The following is an 18,012-nucleotide window of genomic DNA, read 5'->3' as shown; positions in this document are numbered from 1 at the left end:
ATCCTTCAGTTCTTCGATGTTGTATGGTCCTCCAGGCTAGTATAGCCCATGCAATACCCTGAATTCTCCTTCCCAGGGCCTGAGCTAACCTCACTTCCCCTTCACCCATATATAGGCAAACTATTTTGGCTACCCGGTCCTGTCAAGAGCCATTCATTAGCAATAGCAAAAGGGCTGTAGAACTCATGGAATGTGGCTCCCCTGTTAGCATAGTCACGAGGAGTTTGTCTTGGAGAAGCATAATCCCTAGAACTGCTTGTCCTGAGGACTTTGTGCTCTTATGTAGCATATCTCTGCTTGTTGCCCTTATGATGCCCATATTCCTCATAACATGAGTTGTATGAAAACTCTAAAGAGGCTTCTAGCCCATCACTGGGCGATATCATTGGCATTTAAAATTAACAATATTTGATCTCTTTCCACCTGTTTACTGGAGCAGATTAATGAATTAACCACTGCCCTTGAAAGGAGCCATAGATGTAGATTGTTAGCAATGACCATTATACTTAGAAACAATTTGGTAAAATAGATTGTTTAACAAGGTCAGGGAAGATGTTTTTGCTAATGGCTCTGATTTAAAATATCTTAAAGAACAATTTAAAGTTAAGAAAAGTACACCGTTAAAAAAAGCCAGGGATGATTTAAGGTTGATGAGCCGAAACAATAGCCCAAGGTAGCATTGGCTGTCTGGACTCCCTCAAACTGGGTCTAAAACTGAGACAGCAGTTGATTCCTGTATATTTGTTTTTCCCCTCAGCTTCTTGATATGATTTAATAAAAATGATTAATGAGTAGATGCACACCCCTTTAAGATTTAAAGTACAGGTGCCAGTACAATGCCATTTTTATTACTGTTTCACTATAGTACTACTTGAGATCTCAGATGAAGATACCTCCAGAAAATCTTTTATTGTACAGGCATTTTTTAAAATCAATTCTGGGTTGTTTTTTTTTTTTTTTTTTTTTTTGTTTTTCCATATGAAACTGAGAATTGTTCTTTCAAGGTCTGCAATGAGTTGTGCTGGTATTTTGATTGGAATTGCATTGACTCTTTAGATTTCTTGTGGTAGAGTGGCAATTTTTACTATGTGAATCATACCAATCCCAGAGAATGGGAGATCTTCTGATATCTTCCTTGAAGTTCTTTTTTCCATACAAATCATTCACTTGCTTGATTAGAGTCACACCAAGGTACTTTATATTATGTGTGGCTTTTGTGAAGGGGTTTTGTTTCCCTAATTTCTTTCTGAGCCCATTTGTCTTTTATATACAGGAGGGCTTCAGATTTTTTAATTTAATTTTGTATACAGTCATTTTGCTGAAAGTGTTGATCAGCTGTAGGAGTTCCCTGGTTGAATTTTTAGGGTCATGCATGTGTACTCCCACACCATCTGCAAAACAAGTTGGACTCGATTTGGAGAAAAGGGAACCCTCCTCCATTAATGGTGGGAATATACACTTGTACAAGCACTTTGGAAATCAATCTGGTGCTTTCTCAGAAAATTATGAATAGTGCTACTAGAATATTCAGTTATACCAACCATGGGCATATATTCAGAACATTATCAACCATACAACAAGGACATTTGCTCAACTATACTCATAACAACTTTATTGACAATAGCCAGAATCTGGAAACAACTTAGATGTCCCCAAACCGAGAAATAAACACAGAAATTGTGGCACATTTATACATTGCAATACTATTCAGCAATTAAAAACAAGGAAATCAGCAGGCAAGTGGATGCAACTAGAAAAGATCACTCTGAGTGAGGTATCCAGAAGCAGAAAGACACTCATGGTATATACTCACTTATATGTGGATATTAGCCATATAATACAGGATTAAAAATACTAAAAGCTAGAGTCCTAAAGGATCTAAACAACAGGAAGAACCCTAAGGAAGATGCTTAATCCTCATTCAGAAGGGCAAATGGGATAGACATCGGTAATGGGGAAGATAGGGAACAGGGCAGGAACTACCACAGAGGGCCTCTGAAAGAATCTACATAGCAGGGTATTGAAGAAGATGGTTAAACTCATAGCCAAATTTTGTGTAGAAAGCATGGATTTATATGGAATATTTAGGAGGTAGAAAGACCTGGATGTGAGAGGCCCTCCACAAGGAGGCCAATTGAGCCCAAAAATATGGGCCTGGGGGGTCCTGTTCCAACCAAGGAACATGAATGAAGAACACCTAGAATCCCTGCTCAGATGTAGCTCATAAGTATCTCAGTTTCCATGTGAGTTCCCTATTAAGGGTGACAGGGGCTTTCTCTGAAATGAATTCAGTGGAAGGCTCCTTGATCAGCTACTCCTGGAAGATGCAGACTTGCCAGGCCACAGAGGAAGAAAGTGCTGCCATTCTTGGTAAGACTTGATAAGATAGACTAGGATAAGATAGTAGGGAAGGAGGATTTTCCCTATCAGTGGACTAGGAGAGGGGCATAGGGGTAGAAGAGGGAGGTAGGTTGTAACTGGTGGAAGATGAAGGAGGGGCTTACAGCCAGAAAACAAGGTGAATAAATTGTAATAATCAATAAAAAAGAAAAAAATGAGTTTTTTTTTCATGAGATGGCTGGACTCAGGCAACTGTCTCTTAAAAACAACTAGAAAGAATAGTATTTCATCTCTACTCATTTTCCTTTTTCCTGTGATACTATATATAATAAATACCCTTAATAAAATTCAGTGGTTTGTCATATATTCCTAGTATTGTAATATTGTAAAATATTGTACAAATCAAATTTTGGTATGTTAAGTGTGTAAAAATAGTTTATGAAAAAGTGGCTTGAATTTTCAAAAGAGCAAAGAATGATTACTCAAAACTCAGGAGGGTGAAAATGGAAGGAAAACTGATGGAAGAGTAAATAATATATAAATAAATTAATATCTCTTACACAGTAATTATAACATTTTGGTTATTGAGATTTAAAAAAATATACAGAGAATATTTCTCAAGTAAACAATGTAAGCTATTATTAATAGCTCTTATGCATGCACCCCAAAGTATTTCTTTATATTATTCCTCTTGTCACTGAAATGTGTTCTTTGACAAGTCATGCCACTACACCCTGATGTTCAGGCTCTAATACTGACTATTCAGTTCTTATTTCAGAGCACTGAGTGCTTATAACCCAGTTATAAGTCAGACAATGTTTCATTTCTGTGTCTAGCTCAGGTCATAACTTGATACATTTTGAGTTCATCCACAATTTCAAAGTAAAATGATTGCCTTTCTTGAAATGTTAAATGTTCTCTCTCACTCTTGCATATACACACACACACACATACACACACACACACACGATACATGTAATAGCAGTTATTGGCAACCCAAGACTTGAAATTGAAAGAGCCAAAAGAGGGATATATGAGAGATTTTGTAGGTAGGACAGAGAAATGAGAAATAATGTGATTATATTAAAAATCTCAAAAAACAAAAGTACATGTTTTCCATGAATAAAATTTGAATAATATATTTTGCACTCATGTGATTCAGGACAATCAAGTCCATTCTCTCTTAGCATACGGTAAGCTTTGCTTCAGTAAACATGAGTGTAGATGTGTGCTGGACCAGTCCAAGTCATCTGTTGCATATCCTCATTCAGTGTGTACAGTACATACTCTCTTTTAAATTGACTCAAGAATTTTAGTATTTGTTTGTGTGAACTTTATAAAATAAAGTTCCCCTAAACTTCTTTTTTGGTCCACTTTCTTCTACTGTCTCCTTCCATCCTTTTAAACAGAGATGCTGTCCAACCTGGATGATAAAGAGTGTTCAGTAGATGCAGCAGAAAAATGGACATTGTTGTCTAGTCCATTCTGTTAGTTCCTGACTTTCTATTGGAGAATTGAACATCCAAGTTGAGAGATTTCAATGAGCAATGTTTATTATTTCCCTTTATTTTGTAGTTATGGTGTGAGGTTTTTGCCTCCTGATTTGATGCTTGGGATTATTCATTCTTTCTCTCTTGAGCGATCAGAAGTTATTCTAAAGAGCCTGAATTTATATGCAAGTTAGTATTTTCAACTTGCATCTTTTAATATCCCTTCTTTGTTTAATATACTTTTCTTCACATTTAATGTTTTAATTTTATGTGCTGAGCACAATTTCTTTTCTGGTACACTTTAATTGTTGTTCTATATACTTTTTGTACTTTTATAGGCTACCCCTTCTTCATTAGGTTAAGGATACATTCTTCTATTATTTTCCTGAAAATATTTTCTAGAATTTTTGATCTGAGTTTTGTCTTTTTTTTCTATTTTTATTATTCATAAATTACTTTTTTGCACTTTTTAGATTTTCTGGATCTTTTGTGCATAGCTATTTAACCTTTCTTTTGACACACTTGTCTTCTTCTTCTTCTTCTTCTTCTTCTTTTTCTTCTTCTTTCTTCTTCTTCTTCATCTTCATCTTTTCATCCTTCTCCTCCTCCTGCTTCTCTTCTTTCTCCAACTCCTCCTTCTTTTTTTCTTTCTCTTCATCCTCCTCCTTCTCCTTCTCCTCCTCCTTTTCTTCTTTTAAAAATAGTCATTTTACTTATATATTTATCCGGATTAAAGTTTTCTGTTCCTCTAATCCTGGCAACTCTTTCCCATATCCTCTTCTATTCTGTCTAAATTCACCCTCATATTAAACAAGGAGAGCTATAATGTATAATAAGAAAATAAAATAGCAAAAAGACAAAAACAAACACATCCAAGTAGGAAAAAAAAAGAAAAAGAGCCCAAGTTGGGAAATGATGTAGACTTGCTCAAACATGCAGGAATCTCACAAAATATTAAACTTGAAACAATGGTATACACACAGAGGACATGTAGCTTTAAAAATAGAAAAAAATCTTCAGCAAATTAAAATGAGAACTATGATAAAAACATTTTAAATGAATGCCAGAATTCCAGGACATGAGAATCCAAACTTGTCAGTGAGGGAAATTTTTGGGCATCTGCCTATTGGAATGTACTCTTAAAAATACAATTAAGAGTAGTCTCTTGGATAAAATGAGTGTCCCTTGGAGAAAACTACATTTTCATTTGCAAACATTTATCAATTAGAGATAGGGCTAGGGCAGAACTCTAAAGGCCTTGTGCATGGTGCCTCAGTCTCTCACAGTTTATCTATTCTTCAGTCCTCTTAATTTATACTGCTTTGTTCTTTGATATCCTCTTTCTTTTCTGGCTCTTACACTCTTCTGGCTGAATTACTGAAGAGCCTGAAGGGCATATTCTGAGGTTTTTCACTGACTGTCTATTTTCTCTATGGGTCTCTGAAATTGTCTCCATCAGATGCAGGATGATACTTTTTTGATGATGGCTGAACAAGATACTGGTCTATGAGTATAGCAGAATGGTGTCAATGGTCATTTATTACTTTTAGTAGAATGTACTATTTGTTTTTCCCCCACAACCATGGGCTGTGTAATTTCCTTTTCTTGATCAAAAAACCAGTGTTAGGTGTGGATTCCATCATGTGAAGTGGGCCTTAAGTCAAACTATAGATTGGTATTTACTCCTACAACTCTTGCACTAATATGTCTTACAGGTAGAGCATTGTTATAGTTCAAAAATTTGGTATCTGGGTTAGTGTTTATATTTCTCCTCTTGTAGTTGCAAAGTACATCGCATATCAAAGTTGCTAGAATGTAAGTGTGAAGGTTCTATGTAAGCACAAGCTCTATTTATCTATGTTCCAGGTAAGTGTAAGTGTTGTCTCCAGCAAGAGGGCATTGTAGTCAATTTCTGAAGAGCATCCTATAGTCTTGGCAAAAGCCTGTATTGTTTTGGCATTACAATCACACTATTTTAACCAGTACCTCAGTTAAATATTACCAGTACTGGATGCTTTACTTAGTGTCAAGAAATTTCCATTTGGGACTTTCTTCTTGTGTGGTGATTTCATTTATATTGACTCTTTTTATAAATATGATTTAGAACGTTTCTATTGCATTAGGTTTCCAATGACCCTTAATTTTACCTGTCTTTTCTCATGTTACCTTTTCATTGCCCTCTTCCTTTCCCAATCCCCTTCAATTCTATCTTTTTAGCCCACTTTCCATTTGTTCCAAGTATTTTATTTCCCTTTCCTATGGAGAAATCTCTGCCTGCCCTAACCTCCAGTTCTTAATCTGTATGTATCCCTGTGGTATTATATTCAGTTGCTTGCATATTATACATCTTGCAACTAATACATATGTAAAGCAAATACATACCCTATTTCTCTTTTTGGGTCTAGATTCTCTCACTCTCAGTTACCTGCAAATCTGCATTTACCTTCATGTTTCATGATTTGATTTTTTAAATGTCTGAGTAATATTTGATTATGTAAATGCACTAGTACTATAAGAAAAAAAATAGAAATACACACTGCAATGCAAGAAATACACATTGGAAAAACAGATAAAATCTTCATAAATGGTGCTGACCAAACTAGAAGTCTATATGTAGAAACATAGAAATAGGTGCTTATTTTCACTCAACGTCACCTCCAAATGGATTAAAACCTCACCAAAGTTCATATACAGTTAAAGCCATGAAGTCAGCACAGCTATTTGACAAAGATCCAGCACAGCTGAGCTGCATGTTATAGTAGCCTTCATGCTATCTTCCAGGCTTTGTCTTGATCTCCACTTGCTACATGCTTAGAGGGCTTTCAGTACATGTATGACCTGGGGACATTGGAGCAATGAGAAAATTTTTAATGAATCATTTATGCCTTCACTCTGTGGTACTGCTTCTAAGCTTCCCCAGAAAAATTCTGAGCATACTGCCCCTCTCAGAAATATCAATTATCTGGCCCTACATGAATGTCTTCCTTGTGGAAGTTGTAACTCACATAAAAATGGCAGAGAACTCCTTATGAGACTTCAGCTCCAAGACAGTCTTGAAAAATCTACCCCTATGCTTCCTCAAGAAGAAAATAATCAGAACAACATACTCTTAAAAAGGCAAACAAAGTTTGTAGTGCTAGGAGAGTTGATATCATTGGAGAATAAATACCGCATACTGCTGTATCCTCAGGTGATTACTTTGCATATGAGATTAGGAGTTACATATGATATGCCCCCCATGACTATATGGAGCTGTAAATGAATGTCTGGAGATATCATCACCTTAAACTAGGATCTATAATGATGGACAAAGAATGTTTTGTAAAAATGATTTTAAAAGTGAGGTATTATGACCTCCTTTTCCTAGAAATATCAGCTTTCACAGTATCACTGTAGTGTTGTATGACCAAAATAATGAAAAAAATACTTAGATTTAGCACATAAATAAATTCTACAAAGATATGAGGTATAGACATTGATTTATGCCAGGAATTGAATAATAACTGTTGCTGCTTTGGCCTAAATTGTTTTTCTTGAGGTTGTCCATTAAAATTTGATAATATACTTCTCAGGACAAAGCAATATGTCCAAGGCTGCTTAAAGATTTTTTATTTATTGCCATTGAATCTGAGAATGCTTCCAACCTGAGAATGGGCTTTCAGGCTGTGGCAAATATGCCTCCAGATCCTCAAAACTGTCAGGTTATGGGACTGATGAAGAAAAATGATAGTAAAATATAAGGTTTATCAATGATGACTAAATTTATGACCAAGAGACAGTTAAAACACATGTCTGGGGACAAAAAGGATATCATCTATGTTTTAGAACAATGTGAATCCATCTTTTATTATTGAAATCTGTCTAAATAAAGAGGTACTATGACTGCCAGTCAGTCAAGACTCTAAGTTTCTTTGGACAACCATTTCTGACTCATTTCTGCCCTGCCTTATCCTTCCCTTTTCTCTGGAAACTATCAACTGCTGGGGCTGGTCCCCAGTCTTTCATGACAATCTTTCTTTTCTTTCACAGTAGGGTAACTACTCACAACTGAAGATCTAGAGTTACATGCTTCAGAGTAGATAGGACATGTGATATCTGTTTTCTGGATTTTAGTTACCTAAATCAATATTGTCATTTATATTTCTATCTACTTATGTGCATACCATTTCACTTATCTATATCAGTTGAAGGATATTTAGGTGTTCCCATTTTGTACCTATTGTGAACAGAATAGCAATGAGCATGGTTGAGAAAATATTTTTGAAGGAGTATGTTGAGTCCATTGTGCATATGTCAAGGAAAGTTATAAGTGGTTCATATGGTAGATTTATTTTCATCATTTTGAGAATTCTGCACACTGATTTCCACTGTGGATATACAATTTTGCAAGCACCCTTTGCCAGAGGTCCAGGTTTTTGCCTGTCCAACAGAAGATGTCAACTGTCAGCCTAATTCCTGTTTCCTCCAGAAAAATAAAATACTAAGGGAAAAAATATAGTACCTGTATTATTTATCACAATTACGATTATGTAATTAAAATTTGAATAGTTATATGTCCATGAATTAAAAAGTAACATGTATAACTTACTAAAATGTTTTTTCAGAAGTGGTTTCTATTCTGAAATAGAGTGTATCTATATAACATTGTTTAAATGAAGGGCTCTTTTAGTTACGGTTAGAAATACATTTTATATAAACTTACTAAAAGTAGGGGTAAATAATTTCATTTGAAGACACTAAGGTATTTTATTATAGTCTGGTTATTGGACTTAATGATGGGTGAGTCATGGTGCTTGAGAAAGATCCCCAAAACTATAGCTGTGCTGACAGATAAACACAAAGCCATGCAGGCCAGGACCAAACCCAGAGGATCCTCAAATGACAGGAAGGTCACTGCCATGGGCAGGCACTTGTTTCTCTCAAGGTTTGGGTACTCTTGAATTCAGCAAGGGATACACTCCTGCTGATCTGTGGCGAGAAAGTAAATCAACATCTCAACTCCTACAGGTCACTCCATGTTCAGTGCATGAAGAAAGATTTCCAATGATACTGTGTGCATCCTATCACATTCTCTTTTACTATAGTACCAAGAAGGACACTAAACATACATTATTTGTCATTTGAGGTAATGGTTGCCTAAGGTTTTTTTTTTCCTAGCTAGATCTATGATTAAAGATGTATTTTTTTGTGTTTTTCTCAGTCAATTGTGTCTTATTTATGCTTTATTCTGTCACCCTTGTTTATCATTAATTTTTACAATTTATTCACTTTGTATCGCAATTTTAGCCGCCTCTCTCTTCTCCTCTAGGTCCCAGCATCCCTCCCTACTTCTCTCCTATCCTTCTCCTGTAGTCCTCTGATAGGGAAGGTCCTATCAGACCCTATCCTATCAGGTTCCTTTAAGACTCCCTGTATCCTATTCATCTGTAGGTTGACTAGGTGGTCCCACCAGGGAGAAGTGATCAAGAAGCAGGCAGCCAAGTTCAGAGACTGTCTCTTCTCCCCTTACTAGGAATCCCATATGGACACTGAGCTGTCTATGTGCTACATCTGAGCAGGGGGTCTAATTCCTCTCATGCTCTTTGGTTGATGCATGAGTCTATGCAGGGCCCCAGGACCCAGATTTTTTTTTGTTTGTCGGTCTCCTTGTGTGACTCCTGTCCCCTTTAGGTCCTTCTATCTCCCACTTCTTCAATAAGACATTTTGTGCTCTATACAAAATTTTGCTGTGGGTCTCTGTATCTGCTTCAATCACCTCTTGAGTGGAGTCACTTAGTGTTCATCTGTGAAAGGCTCCTATCCTGTTCTCTCTCTTCTATGCGTTCTGGCGTCTATCCTGTTTTCTTTTCTGAATGAGAATTAAGCATCTTCCCTATGTTTCTCTGTTTCTCCTTGTACTTTAGGTTTTTAAGGTCTGTAGATTTTAGTATGTCCAATCTATATTGTATGGGTAATAATCACTTGTAAATGAATATATACCATACATGTATTTCTGCTTCTGAGATACATCACTCAGGGTGATTTTTTTTAGTTCCATCCATTTGCCTGCAAATTACATGATTTTCTTGTTTTTAATATCTGAGTAGTATTTCCTTGTGTAAATGTACCACAATTTCTGTATCCATTCCCCCATTGAGGGACATCTAGTTTGATTCCAGATTCTGGCTATTATGAATAAAGCTGTTATTGTCATAGTTGAGCAAATGTCCTTGTTGTATGGTTGAGCATCTTTCTGATATATGCCTAGGAGTTTTTTAGCTGAGTCTTGGGGTAGCAGTATTCCCAGTTTTCTGAGAAAGCACCAGACTGATTTCCGAAGCAGCTGTACAAGTTTAGATTTTCACCAGCAATGGAGGAGGGTTCTCCTTTCTGCACATCTTCTCCAGCATGAGTTGTCCCTTGAGTTTTTTCTCTTAGTCATTCTGTTGGGTGAGAGGTGGAGTCTCAGAGTCGTTTTGATTTTCATTTCTCAGATTTTTAAGGATGTTGAGCATTTTAAGTGTTTCTACACCATTCAATATTTCTCTGTTGAGAATTTCTGTTTAGCCTTGAATCATATTTTAAATTGGATTATTTGATTTGTTGGGTTATTTATATATTCTGGATATTAGCCTTCTGTCAGATGTAGAGTTGGTGAAGATCCTTTCCCAGTCTGTAAGCCATCCTTTTGTTCTGCTGACAGTGTCCTTTGCTTTAGGGAAGATTTTCAGTTTCATGAGATCCCATTTATTGATTGTTGATCTTTGAGCCTGTGCTGCTGGTGTTCTGTTCAAGAAGTTGTCTCCTGTGCAAATATGTTCAAGCCTCTTCCTCAATTTTTTTAATAACAGATTAAGAATGTTAGTTTTATGTTGAGGTATCTGATCCACACGGAATTTACTTTTGTGCAGGGTGATAAGTATGGATCTATTTGTATGTGTGGACATCCAGTTAGACAAGCACCATTGGTTGAAGATGTTCTTTTTTCCATTGAATGGTTTTGGCTTCTTTGTCAAAAATCAGGCATTGTAGGTGTGTGGGTTTATTTCTGGGTCTTTGATTCAATTCCACAGATCCACCAGTATGTTTCTATGCCAGTACCACACCGTTTTTACTGTTTTTCTGTAGTACAGCTTGAGATCCAGGATGGAGATACCTCCAGAAGTTTTTTATTGTACTGAATTCTTTTAACTATTCTGGATTTTTTGTGTTTTTTATGTAATGTTGAGAATTGTTATTTCAAGGTCTGTAAAGAATTGTGTTGGTATTTTGATGGGAATTGCATTGAATCTCTACATTTCTTTTGGTAGAATGGCCATTTTGCTGTTTTTTCTTACTGGTCAATGAGTATGGGAGATCATTCCATCTTATGATATCTTCTTCAATTTCTTTCTTCAAAGACTTGAAGTTTTTTATACAGATTTTTCACTTGCTTGGTTAGTCACACCAGTGCACTTTATGCTATTTGCAGCTATTGCAAGGTTGTTTTTTTTCCCTAATTTCTTTCTCAGCCCTCTTGTCTTTTCTATACAAGAGGGCTTCAGATATTTTTTAGCATCTTTGTATACAGCCACTTTGCTGAAGGTGTTTATCAGCTGTAGTACTTCTCTGGTAGAATTTTTAGGGTCACTCATGTATACTGTCATATCATTTGTGAATAGTGATACTTTGACTTTTTCCCTTCTGCTTTGTATCCCCTTGATTTCCTTTAGTTGTTTTACTGCTCTAGCTAGAACTTCCAGTACTATGTTGAAGAGAAAGGAGAGAGTGAGCAAAGTTGGCTTGTCTCTGATTTCAGTGGGATTGATTTAAATTGCTTTCCATTTAGTTTGCTATAGGCTTGTTGTATATTATCTTTGCTGTGTTTAGGCATGTGCCTTTTATCTCTGATATCTCCAAAACTTTAAATATTAATGGAACTTGGATTTTATTAAATGCCTTTCAGCATCTATTGAGATGATTTTGTGGTTTTTGTTTCTCAGTTTGTTTAAGTCGTGGATTACACTGATGGATTTCTGTAGATTGTACCTCCCCTGCATGCCTAGAATGAAGCCTACTTGGTCAGGATAGGTGAGATATTTGATGTTTTCTTGGATTCATTTTGCGAGTATTTTATTGAGTATTTTTGTTTCAATATTCATAAGAGAGATTGGTTTGAAATTATCTTTTTTAGTGTATCCCTGCCTTTTAGTTAGCCTTTGTGAGGTTTAGGTATCAAGGTGAATGTGGCCTCATAGAATGAGTTTGGTAATGTTCCTTATTTTTCTGTTTTGTGAAATAGTTTGAAGAGTATTGGTGTTACCTCTTCTTTTAAGGTCTAGTAAAATTCTGCGCTGAAACCATCAGGCTCTGGGCTTTGTTTGGCAGGGAGAATTTGATGATTGCTTCTATTTCATTAGGGCATATAGGTCTATTAATTTAGTTACCTGATCCAGATTCAACTTTGATAAGTGGAATCTAGCAAGAAAATATTCCATTTCATTTAGATTTTCAAATTTTGTGGCATATAGACTTTTAAGGTAAAACCTAATGATTTTTGAATTTCCTCAGTGTCTGTAATTATACCTCCTTTTATTTTCTGATTTTGCTGATTTGTATAGTGTCCCCCTGTGTTTTAGTTAGTTATGCTAAAGGTTTCTCTATCTTTGTCATTTTCTCCAAGAACAAGCTCTTGCTTTTGTTTATTTTTTGAATTGCTTTCTTTGTTTCTAATTTATTGATTTCTGCCCTAAGTTTGATTATTTCTAGCCATATACTCCTCTTGTGTATGTCTGCTTCCTTTTGACTAGGTCTTTCAAGTGTGCTGTTATGTTGATTTGAGATGCTTCAGATTTCTTTATGAAGTCACTTAGTTCTATGAACTTTCCTCTTAGAATTACTTTCATTATGTCTCATTAGTTTGGGTGAGTTGTGCCTTCATTTTTGTTAAATTCTAGAAAGTCTAATTAGTTTATTTTTTCCATAATCCAGCTGTCATTGAGTAGAGTTCACTTTCCATGCATATGCAGGCTGTTTACTATTTTTGTTACTATTAAGGTCTATCTTTAGACCATGTTTTTCTAATATGATACAAGGGATTATATTGGTATAATGTTTTTTTTTTGGATGTATACAATTTACCCTTGTTCATTCAAATGCTGATTTCTCTATTCCACTGCCTGGTTTCAATGCAAATATTGCATTGTGATGCTTTTTTCTAAGCATCGCCTGTCTCAAGTTTGCATAAACATGCCACCATTTGTTCTCTATATTGTCAATTAAAACAACCAGCCCCAATACTGAATAATGGAGAGGATAAGGTGAGACATCCTGGTCCAGAGTGGGAGGAAGAGAAAGGAGACAGGAGAGGAGAGGAGGAGAATCTGCAGGAGAGGGCTTGGCACCACATGCAGAAATTAACTGGAACTAAAATATCACAAAAAGCAAGTATGATGGGTGAATCTGAATCCTAGGAATCTCTGCGGGCTTGGAGGTTTAGGATGGAGTAACTGTTAGCCAACATTGTGCTCTAGGTTAATTAATTAAATCCTAGTCTCTGTGTGGTGATTTGGTTATACAGCTGTTTAGGAATAACCACTGCTTAACCAAAAGATTTATCAATAGTAAATATTAATAATCTACAACAAATGGCACTCAACTAATCTAAGTATCCACACCCTTTAAATCCTACTTTAATTTAATTTGGTGGGGGAGAGGAATAAGCTCTCAGTGATACAACCCAAACTTTAAACCTAAAAACTCCCAGATAAATTACTGGCTCTTTAAAAGAGACTCTTAAACATGCCTCAGAGCAAAAGACAGCCTACTGTGGGCAGACCTGAGACTGAACAAAACTGGTTGCAACTACAGTCTAACAGGATGAGAGATAAAACAGACTTCTTTGAGCTTGGCTGATAATCTCTTCTACAGTTTTAAGACAGAAATAAAGGAAAGTTTAGAAATTATGACCATGGTTACATTCATATTCCTCAATTTAACTTTAAAAATTGATTTAGCCTTTTATGTGTTCTCAAAGGCAAAGGCTTTCGAAAAGATACTGGAACAACACAAAGAACAAGTAGAACAATATGAAGAAAAAAATGAAGGTTGGAAACAGGACATAAAACGAGATACAAAAACTTACAGAACATGATAAACAACAGGAAAAGAGGGCAGAGGTTTTAGAAAATATACTGGAAAACACAAAGAACAAGTAGAACAATATAAAGAAAAAATTAAAAGTTAGAAGCAAGGCATAAAACAAGACATTCCAGAGATTATTGAACAAAACAAAAAATAGAGAGATGGGTGTAAAATATGGGTACAGACCTTAAAAAAAGAGTTTAGAATACTAAGTAATACTCAGGCAGACGCAAAAGATAATAATATAGAAAGCCAAACAAAGTTGGTTAGAAAACAAATGTTAGCTTATCCAGTCAGTGTACAACAGAGACCAGCAGATGATTACCCACAGGATTACCATGAGGCTGAATGGCACCCTGTGGAAGTGCTAGACCTGAGAAAGTTTAAAGAGAGTGTCACCAATTTTGGAATGCATTCACCATTTGTTAAACAAATGCTGACTTCCTGGCCAATCAGTATAGTAATCCCAAAGGACTGGGAGGATATGGCAAAGACAATAAAAGAACCTGAGCCATATTTACAATGGCTATCATGGTGAAGAGAAGAGGCTAGAGAGACAGCATACAAAATAGAGCCAGGGCTGTTGGTATTTTTAAGGAATGGCTGCTTGGTGATGGCCAATAGGCTCACACAGAGATACAAGCTGTATATAATGAAGAAACCTTAGTATTATGTCACCTAGCAGCCTTAAATACCTGGGACAAGGTTGAGGGATCAGGGAAAAGGCTTGAGCCATTCTCTCAGGTCATACAAGCTCCAAGTGAAACATTCACTAATGTTTTGCAAAGCTGGGGATACAAGTATATCAGATCCACTAGCTAGAAAAGCACTAATAGAACCTTTAGCTTTTGAAAATGCAAAGATTTTGATTGTAAAGAGGTAATACGGCCATTAAAAGCAAGGTGTGCACAAATAGACGAATGTGTTATAAATAGGATTGACATCAGACCTCAATTTGACCTTGATAGGAGAAGCTACCCCTAAAAACATTGGGAAATGTCTTAATTTTGATGAGCAAGGTTGCTGCAAATGGAGTTACCAGGAAAAACAAAATAATTCAAAAAGGGAGCCTATACGTCCTAGAATATGCAGAAGATGTGCAAGGGTTGACATCGGATAAGTGAATATAGAGCACAGATAAATGGGGTAATTCTTTATCAAAAAATGCCTGAAGGGGCCTGTCTCAAGCCCCAATACAGGACAGGGATACTCCTCCACAAGAAAGATAAACACCACTGCTCTGGGAATAAACATTAAAAATTTCAACAGTGAGGCCAGGGTAGGTTTTATAGGTAAATAAATAAAAAAAAGGAAGGGAAGGGAACAAAAAAGCAAATATATTGGCAAACCTCTATAAATGATCATAGGGCAAAGTTAAAGATAATTTTAAATAGCATTGAAATTGAATGTGTGGTGGATACTGGGACTGATGTCACAATTATTACTTGTAAATCCTGGCCTCCAAATTGGCCACTTCAGGAGGTGGATATTCAATTCCAAGGAGTTGGGACTTTATCTAAAGTGAAACAAAGTGTTAGATGGTTTAAATGTACAGAACCAGAAGGTCAAATAAGAAAACTAAGACCATATGTGGCTGAGATAGCCATAAACTTATGGAGAAGAGATGTGTTACAATAATGGAAGACCCACATTAACATCCCCCCATGTTATGAGGCAAAAAACAGGTAATACTCCTGATAAAGAAGCTAAAATTATTTTAAAATGCCATCAAAAACAGTTTCAGACTGTCCAGGCTGTCCATAAACAAAATACAGCAGAGGCCATTTTTTCAACTGCCTGTTGGAAAGCCACTGCTGATAAAATTCCCACAGCCTTACCACTAAGGTGGTTGGAAAACCAACCTATTTGTATTGAACAATGGTCTATGAGTAAAGAAAAATTACTGGCACTAGAACAGCTAGTCCTGGAACAACTGGAGGCTCAGCATATAGAGGAGTCCAACAACCCTTGGAATTCTCTGGTATTTGTCATCAAGAAGAAATCTGGCAAATGGAAGATGTTAACAGATCTCAGAGCCATTAACAAAATTATTCCAGCAATGGGGTCATTACAATCCGGAATCCCATTGCCTTCCGTGTTACCTAAACAATGGCCTATTACAGTGATTGATATAAAGGATTGCTTTTTCACAATTCCTTTACATGAGTATGATAGGGAAAGGTTTGCTTTCTCAGGACCCACTTTGAATAGAAGCTGTCCAATAAAGAGATACCACTCGAGGGTCTTACCACAAGGGATGTTGAACAGTCCTACTTTGTGCCAATATTTTGTACAACAACTGTTGGAGGTAATTTGTAAGCAGTTTCCTCAATGAATAATTTACCACTATATGGATGATATCTTATTGGCTGATTCAGATAGAAAAACATTAGAAAATATATTTGATGAAATAAATAGAACTTTGCCTTGTTGGGGTTTAGAGATTGCGCCCGAAAAAGTACAAAGAGGAGATTCTATTATTACCTAGGATACAAAATAGGTCTACAAAAAAACTCAACAACTTGGAAGAACCCAATTAAAAACTCTCAATGATTTTCAAAAAATTACTGTAAGATATTAACTGGCTATAGCCTACATTTTGTTTAGCTACTCAAAGCTAAATAACTTATTTTAAACCTTATATGATGATAAGGACTTTAAATGTCCAAGAACGTTATCAACTGAAGATGAAAATGAATTGGCTCTGGTAGAAAGGAAATTACAAGATGCATATATAGACCATATTGATCCAAAGACGGCCTATATTTTGGTTATCTTGCTTTTCACTCATTCTCCCACAGGAATTCTAATGCATAAGGTGGACTGTGTCTTAGAATGGGGTATTTTTGGTACACAAGCAAAATAAAAAAAAATTAAAAATCGATATAGAAAAGTTCCTGAATTACTCTTAAAAGGAAAAATGAGACTTCATCAGTTGGCTGGAATAGATCCAGCTGGAATTGTGGTGACCTTTCCCAATGCTGAGATTGTATCATTATGGGCAGTGAACGGATATTGGCAAAGAGCTTGTTGTGAGTTTTTCGGAGAAATCAGCAACAGATACCCCAAAATCAAGTCACTTCAGTTTATAAAAAGAAACAATTGGATTCTTCCTTATATAATAAAAGGAACTCCAATTTTTGGAGCTCCCATATTTTATACGGATGCCAATAAATCAAAAATGGCAGGTTCTAAGTCAGAAAATCTGAGTAAAGTGATGGAGAGTGCTTATGATTCAGTTCAAAAATCAGAATTATATGCAATTCTCTTGGTGTCATCAAATTTTCAAGAATTTCTTAATATAGTCACTGACTCTCAATATGCAGAAATTATTGTTCTACGTATAGAAACTTCTGATCTAATTCAGGATTATTTGGACTTAACTTCACTGTTTCTTCAATTACACCGAGTAATAAGAAATAAAAATAATACATTGTATATAACATAGATCAGATCTGATATGCATCCACCAGGCACTCTAGCACAGGCAATGATGAAATTGATCAACTATTGACAGGAAGTTTGTTTGAGGCCTCAGAATTTCATTTTAAAAACAGTATGTTAACAGCAAAGGTTTAAAAAGAGAGTTTTCTATCACTTGGCAACAAGCCAAAGAAATTGTGCGAAAATGTCCCACTTGTTCTTTATATAATTAAACTCCACTACCTGCAGGAAGTAACCCAAATGGTAAACAAAGAAATGAAATTTAGCAAATCATGTGTTTTATTTTATAGAGTTTGGTAAACTGAAATATGTGCACCATACTATAGACACATATTCAGGGTTCCAATGAACAAAAGCCACAAGTTCTTTTTTCTTTTTTCAATGCAGTTTATTCAGGAACCTTGAACAATCATCTGACCCTGGGAAAAGCCAGCCCACAGGTTAAATATCCTCTGGGTAGCCAACCTCAGCATGCCATGTGGGCAATGAAGATAGGTCCACATACATGGAAGCAAGCCAGATCCTCAGCCTTAGCCAAATGCGGAGTTGTTTGTGACAGAGAGCACTCACCATCGGGAAGGTGGAAGGCGGAAACCAGCTCCATCTTTCAGGCGAAGCCACAAGTTCTAAGAAGGCT

This window comes from Meriones unguiculatus, assembly GCF_030254825.1.
Source record: "Meriones unguiculatus strain TT.TT164.6M chromosome 13 unlocalized genomic scaffold, Bangor_MerUng_6.1 Chr13_unordered_Scaffold_33, whole genome shotgun sequence".
In the NCBI taxonomy this organism is placed as follows: domain Eukaryota; kingdom Metazoa; phylum Chordata; class Mammalia; order Rodentia; family Muridae; genus Meriones; species Meriones unguiculatus.
The sequence above is the reverse complement of the archived record's forward strand: the minus strand, read 5'-3'. Positions refer to the sequence as shown.